At 41.4% G+C, this 14645-nt stretch overlaps 1 non-coding gene across 1 annotated transcript; it reads left to right on the plus strand.

Moving 5' to 3' along the window:
- The first annotated feature begins 14215 nt into the window (after positions 1-14215).
- On the plus strand, positions 14216-14288 carry TRNAE-UUC (transfer RNA glutamic acid (anticodon UUC)). Its single transcript has one exon. It is a non-coding gene; the product is annotated as a tRNA-Glu (tRNA).
- The last annotated feature ends 357 nt before the right edge of the window (positions 14289-14645 follow it).

The following is a 14645-nucleotide window of genomic DNA, read 5'->3' on the forward strand; positions in this document are numbered from 1 at the left end:
TTTGGAAGGACTAATGCTAAAGCTGAAACTCCAATGCTTTGGCCACCTCATGCGAAGAGTTGACTCATTGGAAAAGACTCTGATGCTGGGACGGATTGGGGGCAGGAGGAGAAGGGGACGACAGAGGATGAGATGGCTGGATGGCATCAATGACTCGATGGATGTGAGTCTGAGTGAACTCCGGGAGTTGGTGATGGACAGGGAGGCCTGGTGTGCTGCGATTCATGGGGTCACGAAGAGTCGGACACGACTGAGTGACTGAACTGAACTGAACCAAATGAAACAAACTAGTGAGTAAAATAAATAAACTAGTAAAAAAACCAAATAAACAAACTCATGATTCTGCTCCTTGTGTTGAAGAAAAGTAGAAGCTATCACCATAAACCATTCAACTCCATGTTCCTGCCCCATGAACATTTGCTTCTATTCCCTTTCTTACCACCAATCTATTTGATTTAGAATAAATTTTACTCCAAAACTCAGGCATTCTATGCTTATAGGAGAGAGGGGAAAAAGGAGTTCATGAGATTATTTCTAATCTGCAGTCAAGCATAGAGATAAAACAAAATATGGTATTCATGTTTTAAGACATAGTTTTGTATTTTATTCATTTTGCTTTTAGGAGCTTTAAAATAAAACCATATCCTATTAAAGTATGGAGGTCTGGACTTCCCTAGTGTTCTAGTGGTTAAGAATCTGCCTGCTAATGCAGTGGACATGAGTTCAATACCTGGTCCAGAAAGATTCCACATGCTGCAGGGCAAGTAAGCCCATGCACCACAACTACTGAAGCCCGCAGTCTACAGAGCACGTGCACCACAGCAAGAGAAGACATCACAATGAGAAGCCTATGCACCACAACTAGAGATAGCCTCTGCTTGCTGCAACTAGAGAGCCCGCATGCAGCAGCTAAGACCTAGTGCAGCCAAAAATAAATAAATAAAAAGTCTTTTAACTATTAAAATATATATATAGGTTTCTTCTTTCTTTTTTGGACATGACTGAGTGACTTCATTAACTTCTTTCTTAAGAGGCTATGGGGGTTGGTTAGTCGCTAAGTCATGTCCAACTCTTGCGATCCCACGGACTGTAGATCCCCTGTCCATGGGATTCTCCAGGCAAGAATACTAGAGTGCGTTGCCATTTCCTTTTCCAGAGAATCTTCCCGACCCAGGAATCGAACCCAGATCTCCTGCACTACAGGCAGAGTTTTTACCAATTGAGCTATGAGGGAAGTTCACTATTTCATTTATTCCACTCCTCAGGTTCCCATTTCTACATCTTCATCCCTCAATCTTTGCTTCGTATTCTCACTAACTGCATTCAAGACATTCTGCATTTTATGTGTCAGAACTCTTCTATAGATATAGAGGTACAGCTTCTGCCTTTGAAATCCAGCAAGCCTTGATCCTCCTTGTTCAACCACCATCTTGTTGGTAGCTTTTCACCATATTCTGTATCTATGGGAAGGTTTTGTTGGCACTATCACCATTGCTCCTTTCTATTTGTGTAGTCCTGGAAACATCTCCTACCATTCTGATTTGCAGTGACACAAAGGCACTTCAATGAAAGAGATTTTTTCCTTCAAATAGAGATGAGAATGGTACCCTCAACATAACTGAATAAATGATACTTCTTCTTTCAAATACTTTTTTTTTCTCCACTTTCCAGCTTTCCTATTGTGGTAGTCTGATTAAAAGTTAAAGGATGTTTAAGAAACTAAAATTCTTAGTAGTGAGTCTGTTGTTGTTCAGTCGCCAAGTTATGTCCAACTCTTTGTGACCCCATGGACTGCAGCAAGCCAGGCCTCCCTGCCCCTCACCATTTCCCAAAGTTTGCCTAAGTTTATGTTCATTGCATCAGTGACTGTGAAGAAAGCTGAGCACCAAAGAATTGATGCTTTTGAACTGTGGTGTTGGAGAAGACTCTTGAGAGTTCCTTGGACAGCAAGGAGATCCAACCCGTCCATTCTGAAGGAGATCAGTCCTGAGTGTTCATTGGAAGGACTGATGTTGAAGCTGAAACTCCAATACTTTAGCCACCTGATGTGAAAAGCTGACTCATTTGAAAAGACCTTGATGCTGGGAAGGATTGAGGGCAGGAGGAGAAGGGGACGACAGAGGATGAGATGGCTGGATGGCATCAATTCAATGGACATGAGTTTGGGTAAACTCCGGGAGTTGGTGATGGACAGGGAAGCCTGGCATGCTGCGGTCCATGGGGTTGCAAAGAGTTGGACACAACTGAGCAACTGAACTGAAATTTGGATAACTAAGATGGAATTAAAAGATGCTTACTCCTCGGAAAAAAAGTTATGACCAACCTAGATAGCATATTGAAAAGCAGAGACATGACTTTGCCAACAAAGGTCCGTCTAGTCAAGGCTATGGTTTTTCCAATGGTCATGTATGGATGTCAGAGTTGGACTGTGAAGAAAGCTGAGTGCTGAAGAATTGATGCTTTTGAACTGTGGTGTTGGAGAAGACTCTTGAGAGTCCCTTGGACTGCAAGGAGATCCAACCAGTCCATTCTGAAGGAGATCAGCCCTGGGATTTCTTTGGAGGGAATGATGCTGAAGCTGAAACTCCAGTACTTTGGCCACCTCATGCGAAGAGTTGACTCATTGGAAAAGACTCTGATGCTGAGAGAGATTGGGGGCAGGAGGAGAAGGGGATGACAGAGGATGAGATGACTGGATGGCATCACTGACTCAATGGACATGAGTCTGAGTGAACTCCGGGAGTTGGTAATGGACAGGGAGGCCTGGCATGCTGCAATTCATGGGGTCGCAAAGAGTTGGACACGACTGAGTGACTGAACTGAACTGAACTGATAGGATCCTAAGTTTTAGAAATATACCGCTATTGTCAGTCATTTCGGAGTAGAACTGAAATAGTCACAACAGAAGAGATCACTCAGATATAAGCTACATGAGGGAATGTATCCCTAATGCTTAGAACATTACTGCACATACAGTAGGCACTCATTTACTAGATTAATGTATGAAAAATGCATATGAATATAATTTAAGATACAAATAAAAGGTACTGTGTGCATTCTCCATGGTTATAAAATCCAACCAGCTTCACAAACTTTATCTATTTGTTGTTTTGCCAAATTTTGCCAATTTAGTATGTCATCTGTCTCAGCACACTGGCAATATATGTGTGTGAGTGTGAGTGTGTGTGTGTGTGTGTGTGTGAGTGTATAATGAAAGTTGTTCAGTCATGCCCAACTCTTTGTGATCCCATGGACCATAGCACACCTGGCTCCTCTGTCCATGGAATTTTCCAGGCAAGAATACTGAAGTGGGTAGCCATTCCCTTCTCCAGGGAATCTACTTGACCCAGGGATCAAACCCAGGTCTCCTAATTCTTCACCATCTGAGCCACCAGGGAAGCCCATATGTATAATAGTGAAATCAACTATTTATATGTCTGCCTCCTGTGCTAGACTCTGTAGTCTATGTCTTACAAATCTTTGTATCATCAGCATCTGGCTCAGTGACTGACACATGGTCAGACCTATGAAATATTTGTTGAACTAGCCAGCTATGATTTGAATAAGACAATTAACATCTTTAATCATTTTTTGCCTAAAAATAAAATAAGCGTTCTCAGTGCCATCAGTACTTCCACATAGAAGCATCTGGGAATGTGTGGGGACAGGGTTTTTTGTTATCCTAATGCCAGAGATGTATTACTGGCATTATCGACTGGGTACCAGGCAAGCTAAATATACTGCAGTCACTAAGATAATCCCTCACATTGAAGCATCATCCTGCCCAAAATGTCATAGTGAGGCCACTCAGAATTTTAATCCTTAATGTCCTTTCAAGTTTTAAAATCCTAAGTGGAAACTAAATTTTGAAAATTATTGCTTTAAAATGCAGACATGAGTATCCAGTTAACAGCAGCCAAGAAGCTTACTGTTTTGTCTCCTATTGCCTTTTGGGTTTGTTCCCAGGTGGCGTATTTCTCTCAAGTACAGTATGTGGACTCTATGAGTGAAATGTCTAAACTTTTCTGGTATGAACGTCAAACTCATGCCCCTATTCCTCACAGATCCAAAACCATCTTAGGAAATCCTTTTGGCTCTTGTACATCAACCTGGTTCCAAGTGAGAGGATCTGGGAGATGGAATAGGGCCAAAAGGCTCTCTTATTCTCCCAGCTGCCCCCCAAATTTATCAAAGCCACCAGGACAATGAATCTCCTTCTAATGAGTCATAAAAATGATACTTCTTATTCCTCAGACCTCCTGCTCTAGATGGAAGGCCAGTGGTATTTCCTGTGGCTTATCTTGTGGTGACTTGTGGTTACTTGTAACTTGTGCAACTGATGGGAACTCAGATGCAAGATATACTCTTTTTTATTTAGTTCTTTCATCACAACCCTTTGATTTTCCTGCTTCTGGGGTAATATTAACAGTGTGTGCAATAGCAAACTTGCCCTTTTGTAAAAGAATACTAGGTGGAGGAACCATTCAGCAGGTATGGTTACATACAACTTCCAAGTCTATGTTTCTCAACAGTGCGTCCAAGGGTCAAAAAACTCCGTAAGTCACAGCCAAACTTTGTCACAGGCTCCTGTTTCAATTTTACCTATCTGTTAGCTCCCAGCTGAAATCTTTTATTACCTAAGTTCTAGAACTTTTTGGTTTTATTATTTTTCTGATTAAAAAATTTTAGCTGTTTTATTTGTTAAATTTTGTTTATATATTTAGTCTTAGCTAAATTTAGTTTTAGCTCTTTCATCCATTCATGTGTAAATACTCCCCAAGGTAAAGTATATGGTATATATCCACTCACAGTTTTCTTCCTAAATAAATGCTATTATACATTACATCAATTCTCATCACCATGTTTCTCATAGTCATTCTCTTTCCTTAATTACCAAGCTCTGGGAAACCAAAGTCACTTGGGTTATGCCCCTCTTCTCTCTCCAGGCCCACATCGTGTGATGGTTCTAATAGGAAACTACAGCTTACATCTGGTTCTTACTTCAAGATCATTCCAAATAAAACTGTCCATCTAGTCCCTTAAATAAGACATCTTGGGGGACTAGTGACTAATCATCCCATGTTCCCACATAGTTGTGCTGTCATACATTTGGTATCTTTTTAATTATGGGGGATACTATGACTTAGTAATGGCCATCAAAGGCCTTAACACAGTCAAACAAATTGTAACTGAGCTTATAACCCTAACCAACATCATAACCAAAAGGGGTTAATTAGCCAATACTTGTAGGACATAAAAAAATGTAATTATGAACTCGTATACTTATTATCATCAAACAAAATTATTTTAACAAACCCTCTTAACCTTCATAGACCTTTACCTATACATGTTATACAGGTACGCCCCTACCCACTTTTCAAAATTTTGTTTTATGCCACTTTACCTTTACAGAAGACCTACATTATTACCTGCTTTCACTATCTAAAAGAAATACAAGAAGATTTTCACTTTTATGAAAAAAAGTGAAAAGTAAAAATTGCATTCAATGTTTGTTTTGCAGAAATCCTTATAGAGGCAGCATATGCCCTGAGAGGGAGAATGGCCCCACCGAGCTCCTTCCCTGGATACTACATTCAGCATAGCATTAAGCCACCACACCTTTCAACTGTGTCTACAAGCATTTGTGCTTCATCTCTATTTATTACATCTGGAGCATCCACTATCAATTGCTTCTTCCTTTTAAACCACTGGCTTACAAAAGTTTTCATAAGAATGTTCTGCTTTTGAAAGTGGTGGTGGTGGTTTAGTTGCTAAGTCATGTCAGACTCTTGCAACCCACATCTCCTGTGTCTCCTACATTGGCAGGTGGATTATTTACCATGGAGCCACCTAGGAAGCCTCACAACAATTCATACAAAGCCTACATAATTTTAATTGTCTCATAATTTATAGCATATATCCTCCAATTATATATAATCTCAACCAAACATGCTCTAACCTAACTCCCAATTAAATGAAATTTTAAAACACTAAAATGTTTCAAAAAATCAAATTTCATGGACTAAAATTTTTTTAATTCTTTAATAGACTTAAACCTACATCTGAAAGTTCTTCATCCACATACTGTTGAAGCCTAGCTTAGAGGATTTTGAGCACTACCTTACTAGCATGTGAAACGAATGCAATTGTGCAGTAGTTTGAACATTCTTTGACATTGCCCTTCTGTGGGATTGGAATGAAAACTGACCTTTTCCAGTCCTGCAGCCACTGCTGAGTTTTCCAAATTTGCTGGAATATTGAGTTCAGCACTTTAACAGCATCCTCTTTTAGGATTTGAAATAGCTCAGTTGGAATTCCATCACCTTCAGTAGTTTTTTTGTTCATAGTGATGTTCCCTAAGGCCTGCTTGATCTCACACTCCAGGATGTCTGGCTCTAGGTGAGTGATCATACCATCATGGTTATCTGGGTCATTTATACCTTCTTTGTACAATTCTTCTGTGTATTCTTGCCACCTCTTCTTAATCTCTTTTGTTTCTGTTAGGTCCTTGCCATTTCCGTCCTTTATTGTGCCCATCTTTGCATGAAATGTTCCCTTGGTATCTCTAATTTTCTTGAAGAGGCCTCTAGTCTTTCCCATCCTATTGTTTTCCTCTATTTCTTTGCATTGTATATGTGCTAATATACAATATTTTTTTGACTTACTTCACTCTGTATCAGTTCAGTTCAGTTCAGTTTAGTTGCTCAGTCATGTCTGACTCCTTGCGACCCCATGAATCACAGCATGCCAGGCCTCCCTGTCCATCACCAACTCCCGGAGTTCACTCAGACTCACATCCATGGAGTCAGTGATGCCATCCAACCATCTCATCCTCTGTCGTCTGCTTCTCCTCCTGCCCCCAATCCCAGCATCAGGGTCTTTTCCAATGAGTCAACTCTTTGCATGAGGTGGCCAGAGTACTGGAGTTTCAGCTTTAGCATCAGTCCTTCCAAAGAACACCCAGGACTAATCTCCTTCAGAATGGACTGGTTGGATCTCCTTGCAGTCCAAGGGACTCTCAAGAGTCTTCTCCAACACTACAGTTCAAAAGCATCAATTCTTCGGTGTTCAGCTTTCTTCACAGTCCAACTCTCACATCCATACATGACTACTGGAAAAACCATAGCCTTGACTAGATGGACCTTTGTTGGCAAAGTAATGTCTGTGCTTTTGAATATGCTATCTAGGTTGGTCATAACTTTCCTTCCAAGGAGTAAGCATCTTTTAATTTCATGGCTGCAATCAGCATCTGCAGTGATTAGCAGACTCTAAATCCATCCGCATATCTACAAATGACCCAGTTTTGTTCCTTTTTATGGCTGAGTTTTATTCCATTTTGTATATGTACCACACCTTATTTATCTGTTCATCTGTTGATGGACATTTAGATTGCTTCCATGTCCTGGCTATGTACCCAATGTTCATTGCAACACTATTTACAATAGGAATTGGTCAAATAAAATCTTGCTGTAATTATGTCAAAGAATGTTTTTCCTATGCTTTCCTCTATGAGTTTTATAGTGTCCTGTCTTACATTTAGATCTTTAATCCATTTTAAATTTGTTTTTGTGTATGGTGTTTTTTTATACTTCCCTGGTGGCTCAAACGGTAAAGCATCTGTCTACATTGCAGGAGACCCAGGTTCGATCCCTGGGTTGGGAAGATCCCTTGGAGAAGGAAATGGCAATCCACTCCAGTACTACTGCCTGGAAAATTCCATGGACAGAGGAGCCTGGTAGGCTACAGTCCATGGGGTCTCAAAGAGTTGGACACAACTGACTTCACGTTCATCGTGTTTTTTATTCTTCAATTTGCTTACATGGAGTATCACATTGATTGATTTGCATATATTGAAGAACTCTTGCATCCTTAGGATAAATCCCATTTGATCATGGTGTAGGATCCTTTTAAACTATCGTCAGATTTGGTTTGCTGGTATTAAGTTGAGGAATTTTGCGTCTATGTTCATCAGTGACATTGGCCTGTAATTGTCTTTTTTAATGATATCTTTATCAGGTTTTCCTGTCAAGATGATGGTGGCCTCATAGAATGAACTTGGGAGTGTTCCTTTCTCTGCAATGTTTTGGAAGAGTTTCAGATGGATAAGTGTTAACTCTTCTCTAAATGTTTGATAGAATTCATCTGCGAAGCCATCTGGTTTTGACTTCTGACATCTGGTTTGACGTTTGTTGGAAGTTTTTAAATTACACTTTCAATTTCAGTACTTGTGATTGGCTTGTTCATATTTTCTATTTCTTCCTGGTTCAGTCTTGGAAGGTTGTACCTTTCTAAGAATCTGTCCATTACTTCTGGGTTGTCCATTTTATTGGCATACAGCTGCTTGTAGCAGTCTCTATGATCCTTTTTATTTCTGTGGTGTCAGTTGTAACTTCTTTTTCATTGCTAATTTTATTTGAGTCCTCTCTTTTTTTGGTTTGAGTCCTCTCTTTTTTTGGCTCATCTGGCTAAAGGTTTATCAATTTTGTTTATCTTCTCAAAGAATCAGTATTCAGTTTCATTGATCTTTGCTATTATTTTCTTGGTCTCTATTTTATTTATTTCTGCTCTGATCTTTATGACTTCTTTCCTTCTACTAACTGGGTCTTGTCTCTCTGGTGGGCAGGACCATGTCAAGGGTGTGTTTATAGGTGACTGTGAGCCTAGTTTGGTTTGAGGCACCCTGTCTGCTGAGGGGTAGGTCTGTGTTTCTATCCTGCTGGGTTTTTGGCCTGAGGCGTTCTCGCTCTGGCGCCTATATGCTCTTGGGTAGAGCAAGGTCTTGATGACAAAATGCTGACCTCAGGAAGACCTCATGTTGATCAATATCCTCTAGGACCTCTGCCACCAGTGTTCTTGCCACCTCAGTGAGAAGCAGCTGACACCTTCCTCCCTCTGAAGATCCTCCAAGATTCATAGGGAAGTCCAGTCCTGGCTCCTATGGATTTTCTGCTTTGTGCTGGGTCCCAGTGCATGCGAAACCTTATGTACACCCTCCAAGAATGGCATCTTCGTTTCCTCAGACCTATGGAGCTCCTGCACTCAAGCCCCACTGGTCTTTCAAGTCAAATGTTTTGGGTATTTCTTCTTCTAATGCCAGACCCTCAGGCTGGAGAGCCTAGTGTGGGGTTCAGGGCTCATTCTTGTGGGAGAACTTCTGTGATATAATTATTTTCCAGTTTATGTGTTATCCACTTGTCAGATATAGGATTTATGTCATGAAAGTTCCCCCTCCTGCCATCTCACTGTGTCTTTTTCTTCGACTTTGAATGTAAAATATCTTGGTCAGTAGGTTCCAGTCTAAACAATTGATGATTGTTTAGCAGTTAGTTGTGATTTTGGTGTTTTCTCAAGAGAAGGTGAACTCAAGTCCTTCTACTTCACCCTCTTTTCCAAAACCAAGGAGCTGCTTTTACTTTGGATGTTTGCTGTCTCCTTCCTCCATGTGTTGGCCATGATCCCCTTGATATGAGATGTGTAGGTACAGTGGCCTTTGCACACTTCTACAATAGCAGGGGCATAGCCCAGCACCTGTTCACAGTTTCCCTAGGGCTGGCACTCTCCATGTCCTCCTGGAAGAGTAGGGGCAGGGCCTGGTACCTGATCATGGATTTCCTAGGGACAGGGATTATCTTCACCCACCCACCCCCAGACAAAGAGGGCAGTGCCTGGAGCCTACTCCCAGATTTCCTAAGCGCTGGTGCTCTCTGTGCCCTCCCAGGACAGCAAGGGCAGGGCCATCTGTAGTGGCAGCCAGTGCCTACATCTGGAGCTCACAATGGCAGCACTGACTCAAGCCTGCCTCCAGAGTTTCTGTAGGTAGTATCTTGTTGCCCAGGAGCACTCACAAGGAAAAAGGATCTTCTGGTGGTCTCACCCCTCTCCTCACGTGCTCCGAATTAATGGTGCCTTGCACCTTGGCAAGTCCGGGGTTCTGAGTATACACTCAGTTGCCACAGCCCAGCCTCTTCAGGCTGTTTCCACACAGTCAGTCCTGGTCCTCTCCCTGGGTCTGACCTCTGAAGCCTGAGCTTCAGCACCCAGCCCCTACCCCTGCCGACAGATAAATATCTCTGGCTGGGGAGCAGAGGGCTGCAATGCTGACCTTCTGTGCAGGTTACCCTTCATTTGCCTTCCACGATCTGGCTGCCGTGCTCTCCTCCAAGGCTCCAAAGCTCCCTCTCAGTCTAGTCTAATCTCCCCACCAGTGAGGAGACTTTCTTGGGTGCAAGAACATTTCCTCCTTCATAGCTCCCTCCCTGAGGTGCAGGCCCCATCCAATTCCTTCTTTTTTTTTTCCTTTTGTCCTATTCGGTTATATGGAGGTTTTCTTGTCTTTTCAGAAGTCTAAGGTCTTCTGTTGGTGTTCAGTAACTGTTCTGTGTGAATAATTCCACTTGTAGAAGGTAAACTTTTCCACTTCCTACTCTTCTGCCATCTTGATACCCACCAGTGTCCACTAAATATGTCATAACACAAGCCACTGCATCTATGGTTCCCATAATGGCTATCAGTATTAAATCAATATATTCTCATCAATGAACAACTACTAAAATTTTTAATCCAACATTTTGTATTATGATAGTAGCCCTTATTATAAAACTTTGACATTCCCCATTCCACTTTTGAGTACTAGAAGTTACACAAGGTATTCATTCCATTAATATTAGGCTTAATCTTCAACATGATAAAAACTTACACTTAGATCAATTTTATATCAAATTCAGAGATGATTCATGGAAAAGACGCTGATCTTGGGAAATATTGAAGGCAGGAGAAGGGGGTGACAGAGAATGAGATAGTTGGACGGCATCACCGACTCAATGAATATGAATTTGAGCAAACTCTGGGAGATAGTGAAGGATGCGGAAGCCAGGTGTGCTGCAGTTCATGGGGTTGCAAAGAGTCAGACATGACTTAGCAACTGAACAAAAACAACAACAACAAATCTAGATATATCAATTATTGCTGTAATATCAATTACAGTTAGAGTACTGAGTAACGTTTAACCAAACACAACTAAAGAAATCTGCCCTATTTATCAACTGGCCATATTCTAATAGTCTTTTTATAGTAATATCTATTATGATCAGGAGCTTTGGCAGTTGATTAGTATATACCATTAGTAATTAGAGATCCTGATATAGCATCTCCTATAAACAATGTAAGCTCTACTTCTCCCATCATCACTCTTAGGGATTCCTGGATGGCTCAGTGGTAAATAATCTGTCTACTATTGCAGGAGACAAGGGTTTGATTCCTAGGATGGAAAGATCCCTTGGAGGAGGAAAAACTGTCCTTAACCAGTAATTTAACTCTTGAAGGACCTTCGATAGATTTGACTAACTTTTCACTACATTTAGCAGTTGTCTCATCAGTTTTAGGTGCAATCAGTTTTATTACTAGAATTATTGATATAAAACCACCAGCCATATCTCAGCATCAAATACCACGACCGTTTGATCCATTCTAATTACAGCTGTGTTTTTACTACTTTAACTTCCAATACTAACAGCTGGTATTACTGTATTATTTATCTTTCCTTCAATTCTCAGTGATAAACTTACTGGGTAAAGTATCCTAGATTATAAGGTTTTCTCTTTCAGCAGAGATAAACTATCCCTGTTCCATTAGGTTTTCTTTCAGGGGTTTTTCTTACTCTTTCACTTGAAATATATTCTTCCATCTTCTCATTTTGTTTAACTTTTTCTGTCTCTATGAATTAGTGAGACAGCTACCTATTCCAGTCTTGAGGGGTGTCTGTGTGGGAGCATTTCTTTGCAGTCAGAGTGTGGGCAGTGGCTTTGGTGGGAGAGCAGCAGTGTCAGGAATCAGTGATCTCTTATACAGAAGGATTCAAAGATGTTTCTGGGATTCAACTGATCTTGAAGGGAATATGTAAACAGGGGAACATATTAGTTAAGGACATGTTTGACTTGGATTTGGCTTTACTCATTTGGACTTTTTTTGGAGAAGGCAATGGCACCCCACTCCAGTACTTTTGCCTGGAAAATCACATGGATGGAGGAGCCTGGTAGGCTGCAGTCCACGGGGTCGCTAAGAGTCGGATACAACTGAGACTTCACTTTCACTTTTCATTGTCATGCATTGGAGAAGGAAATGGCAACCCACTCCAGTGTTCTTGCCTGAAGAATCCCAGGGATGGGGGAGCATGGTGGGCTGCTGTCTATGGGGTCGCACAGAGTCGGACACAACTGAAGTGACTTAGCACCAGCAGTTGGACTTTTTACCTTCATTTTACATCATTCTTGGCCATTGTAACAGCCTTTTGGGATTCATGATCTCTGCAGATAAGCAGATAAGTAAACAGATGGAACTAATAACTTAATTATTGTCCCAGAGAATGGGTGACATTCCCAGCCATACCTCCATTAGTTGAAGAGTAATTCTACCTTATTCTCATTTCAGAGGCAAGCAGGAGTGTGATGAACACCCACTACATTAGAATATATCAGGATTGCTAAACTGAACTGGTAAAAGCATATTTATTTTAAAACTTTCTTCCCTAGGAAATTTCTTAAAAACACAACTACATGCTCATACTTTGAAGCATTTTAGTACCTTCACTTCACAGAAGACCCATAATACACTGAGCAATGGTTCACTAGAATAGGGCTATTTCTCTAAAGCAGGGATCAGTTCAGTTCAGTTCAGTTCAGTCGCTCAGTAGTGTCTGGCTCTTTGCGACACCATGAACCGCAGCACACCAGGCCTCCCTGTCCATCACCAACTCCCGGAGTTCACCCAAACTCTTGTCCTTCGAGTCGGTGATGCAGAGATAGACCTAGCTAAGTCTCATCCCATTTGTTTTGTACAACTTGCAAGCCAAGAGTCACTTTTACATTTTGAAATAGTTGGAAGAAAATCAAATAATGTTTCATAACACAGAAAAATTATATGAACTTCACATATCAGTGTCTGTAAGTAAGTTTTCTGAGAACACACCCATGCCCATCAATTTTCTATGGCTGTTTTTACACGACAGCACAGAGTGGAATCATTGCAACAGAGACTGTATGGACTACAAAGGAAAAGTATCTAATATCTGGCCTTTTGCAGAAAAAAGTTTCTCAACCTCAGCTCTAGAGTTCATGTGAGGAAAGGAGGCATTGAATTCCCCAGGTACTACAAAATGAACACCTCTTTACAAGCTTATAAACACATCTTTCTATGCAGTTTTAGCAGAGAAGGCAATGGCACCCCACTTTAGCACTCTTGCCTGGAAAATCCCATGTACAGAGGAGCCTGGTGGGCTGCAGTCCATGGGGTTGTGAAGAGCCGGACACAACTGAGCGACTTCCCTTTCACTTTTCACTTTCCTGCATTGGAGAAGGAACTGGCAACCCACTCCAGTGTTCTTGCCTGGAGAATCCCAGGGACAGTGGAGCCTGGTGGGCTGCCGTCTATGGGGTCGCACAGAGTTGGACACGACTGAAGTGACTTAGCAGCAGCAGCAGCAGCAGCATGCAGTTACGGGGACTGTACAAAACAAAGAACAGAGAAAAGAGAGAGAGCTAGCAGGGTCTAGGTACTCAGCACCAACATTCCTTCAGGAAATCATTGTCATTCCTTTCATGGAAACACTCACTTTTAAACTATCACCTAGAACCTTGAAACTACAGGATTCAGGAGAAGAATAGTCAAATAGAGTGTGTAGGCAGTGTGGCCAGGAATTAACAGTAATCTTATGATCCACCAGGGACACATTTTTGGGGTGCCACACTCTTCTAAGCTAAATTGTTATTCCTAGTGTTCTCTCTCACCAGCCCCACTCCAGAGATCCTGAAGGAAACCACATAAAAGAGTGTGGAAAATAGGGGCGATGATGCACCTCAACCAAAAACTAGGCTGAGGTGCCAGGGAGAGAGGATGGGCTAGTTAATGGGTACACCACAGATGAAATACACTCCTATAAAGGGCAGAAAGGGGGAAGAGTAGCCTTTTTTACCTTGTGGAGAGAGACAATAGCATCAGAGGCCAAGACAAAACTAGGTGTGATGTGCACACCCTTAGACAAAATAAGGTTATACAGACAGTACTGCTTCCTCAGGAAGGTATCTGTGTTCACTATAGTTTGTGTAGCATTAAAAACTAAAAAGAGCTCTATACAAAACGAGAGGAGATAAAATCATGTGAATTGAATTGCAGCCTAGAAAATTTAGGAAACCTATGATTTTAAAAAGTTGTTCTGGGGACTTCCCTGGTGGTCCAGTGGTTAAGACTCTGCACTTTCACTGCAGGGGACACAGGTTTGATCCCTGGTCAGGGAATTAAGATCTTGCATATCATGCAGCACAGTAAAAAATTTTTTTAATAAAAATAAAATTAAAAAGTGGTTTCTTCTTACTTACAATGCACATTTACCATATTGCTAACTACATGCCAGATTTATACATACATATATATATATACATATATATATATATATATGCTATGCTAAGTCACTTCAGTCGTGTCCGACTCTGTGCGACCCCATAGACGGCAGCCCACCAAGTTCCCCCGTCCCTGGGATTCTCCAGGCAAGAACACTGGAGTGGATTGCCATTTCCTTCTCTAATGCGTGAAAGTGAAAAGTGAAAGTGAAGTCGCTCAGTCATATCCGACCCTCAGCGACCCCATGGATGGCA

The sequence above is a fragment of the Bos indicus genome, chromosome 16 (assembly GCF_029378745.1).
Source record: "Bos indicus isolate NIAB-ARS_2022 breed Sahiwal x Tharparkar chromosome 16, NIAB-ARS_B.indTharparkar_mat_pri_1.0, whole genome shotgun sequence".
NCBI classification, from domain to species: domain Eukaryota; kingdom Metazoa; phylum Chordata; class Mammalia; order Artiodactyla; family Bovidae; genus Bos; species Bos indicus.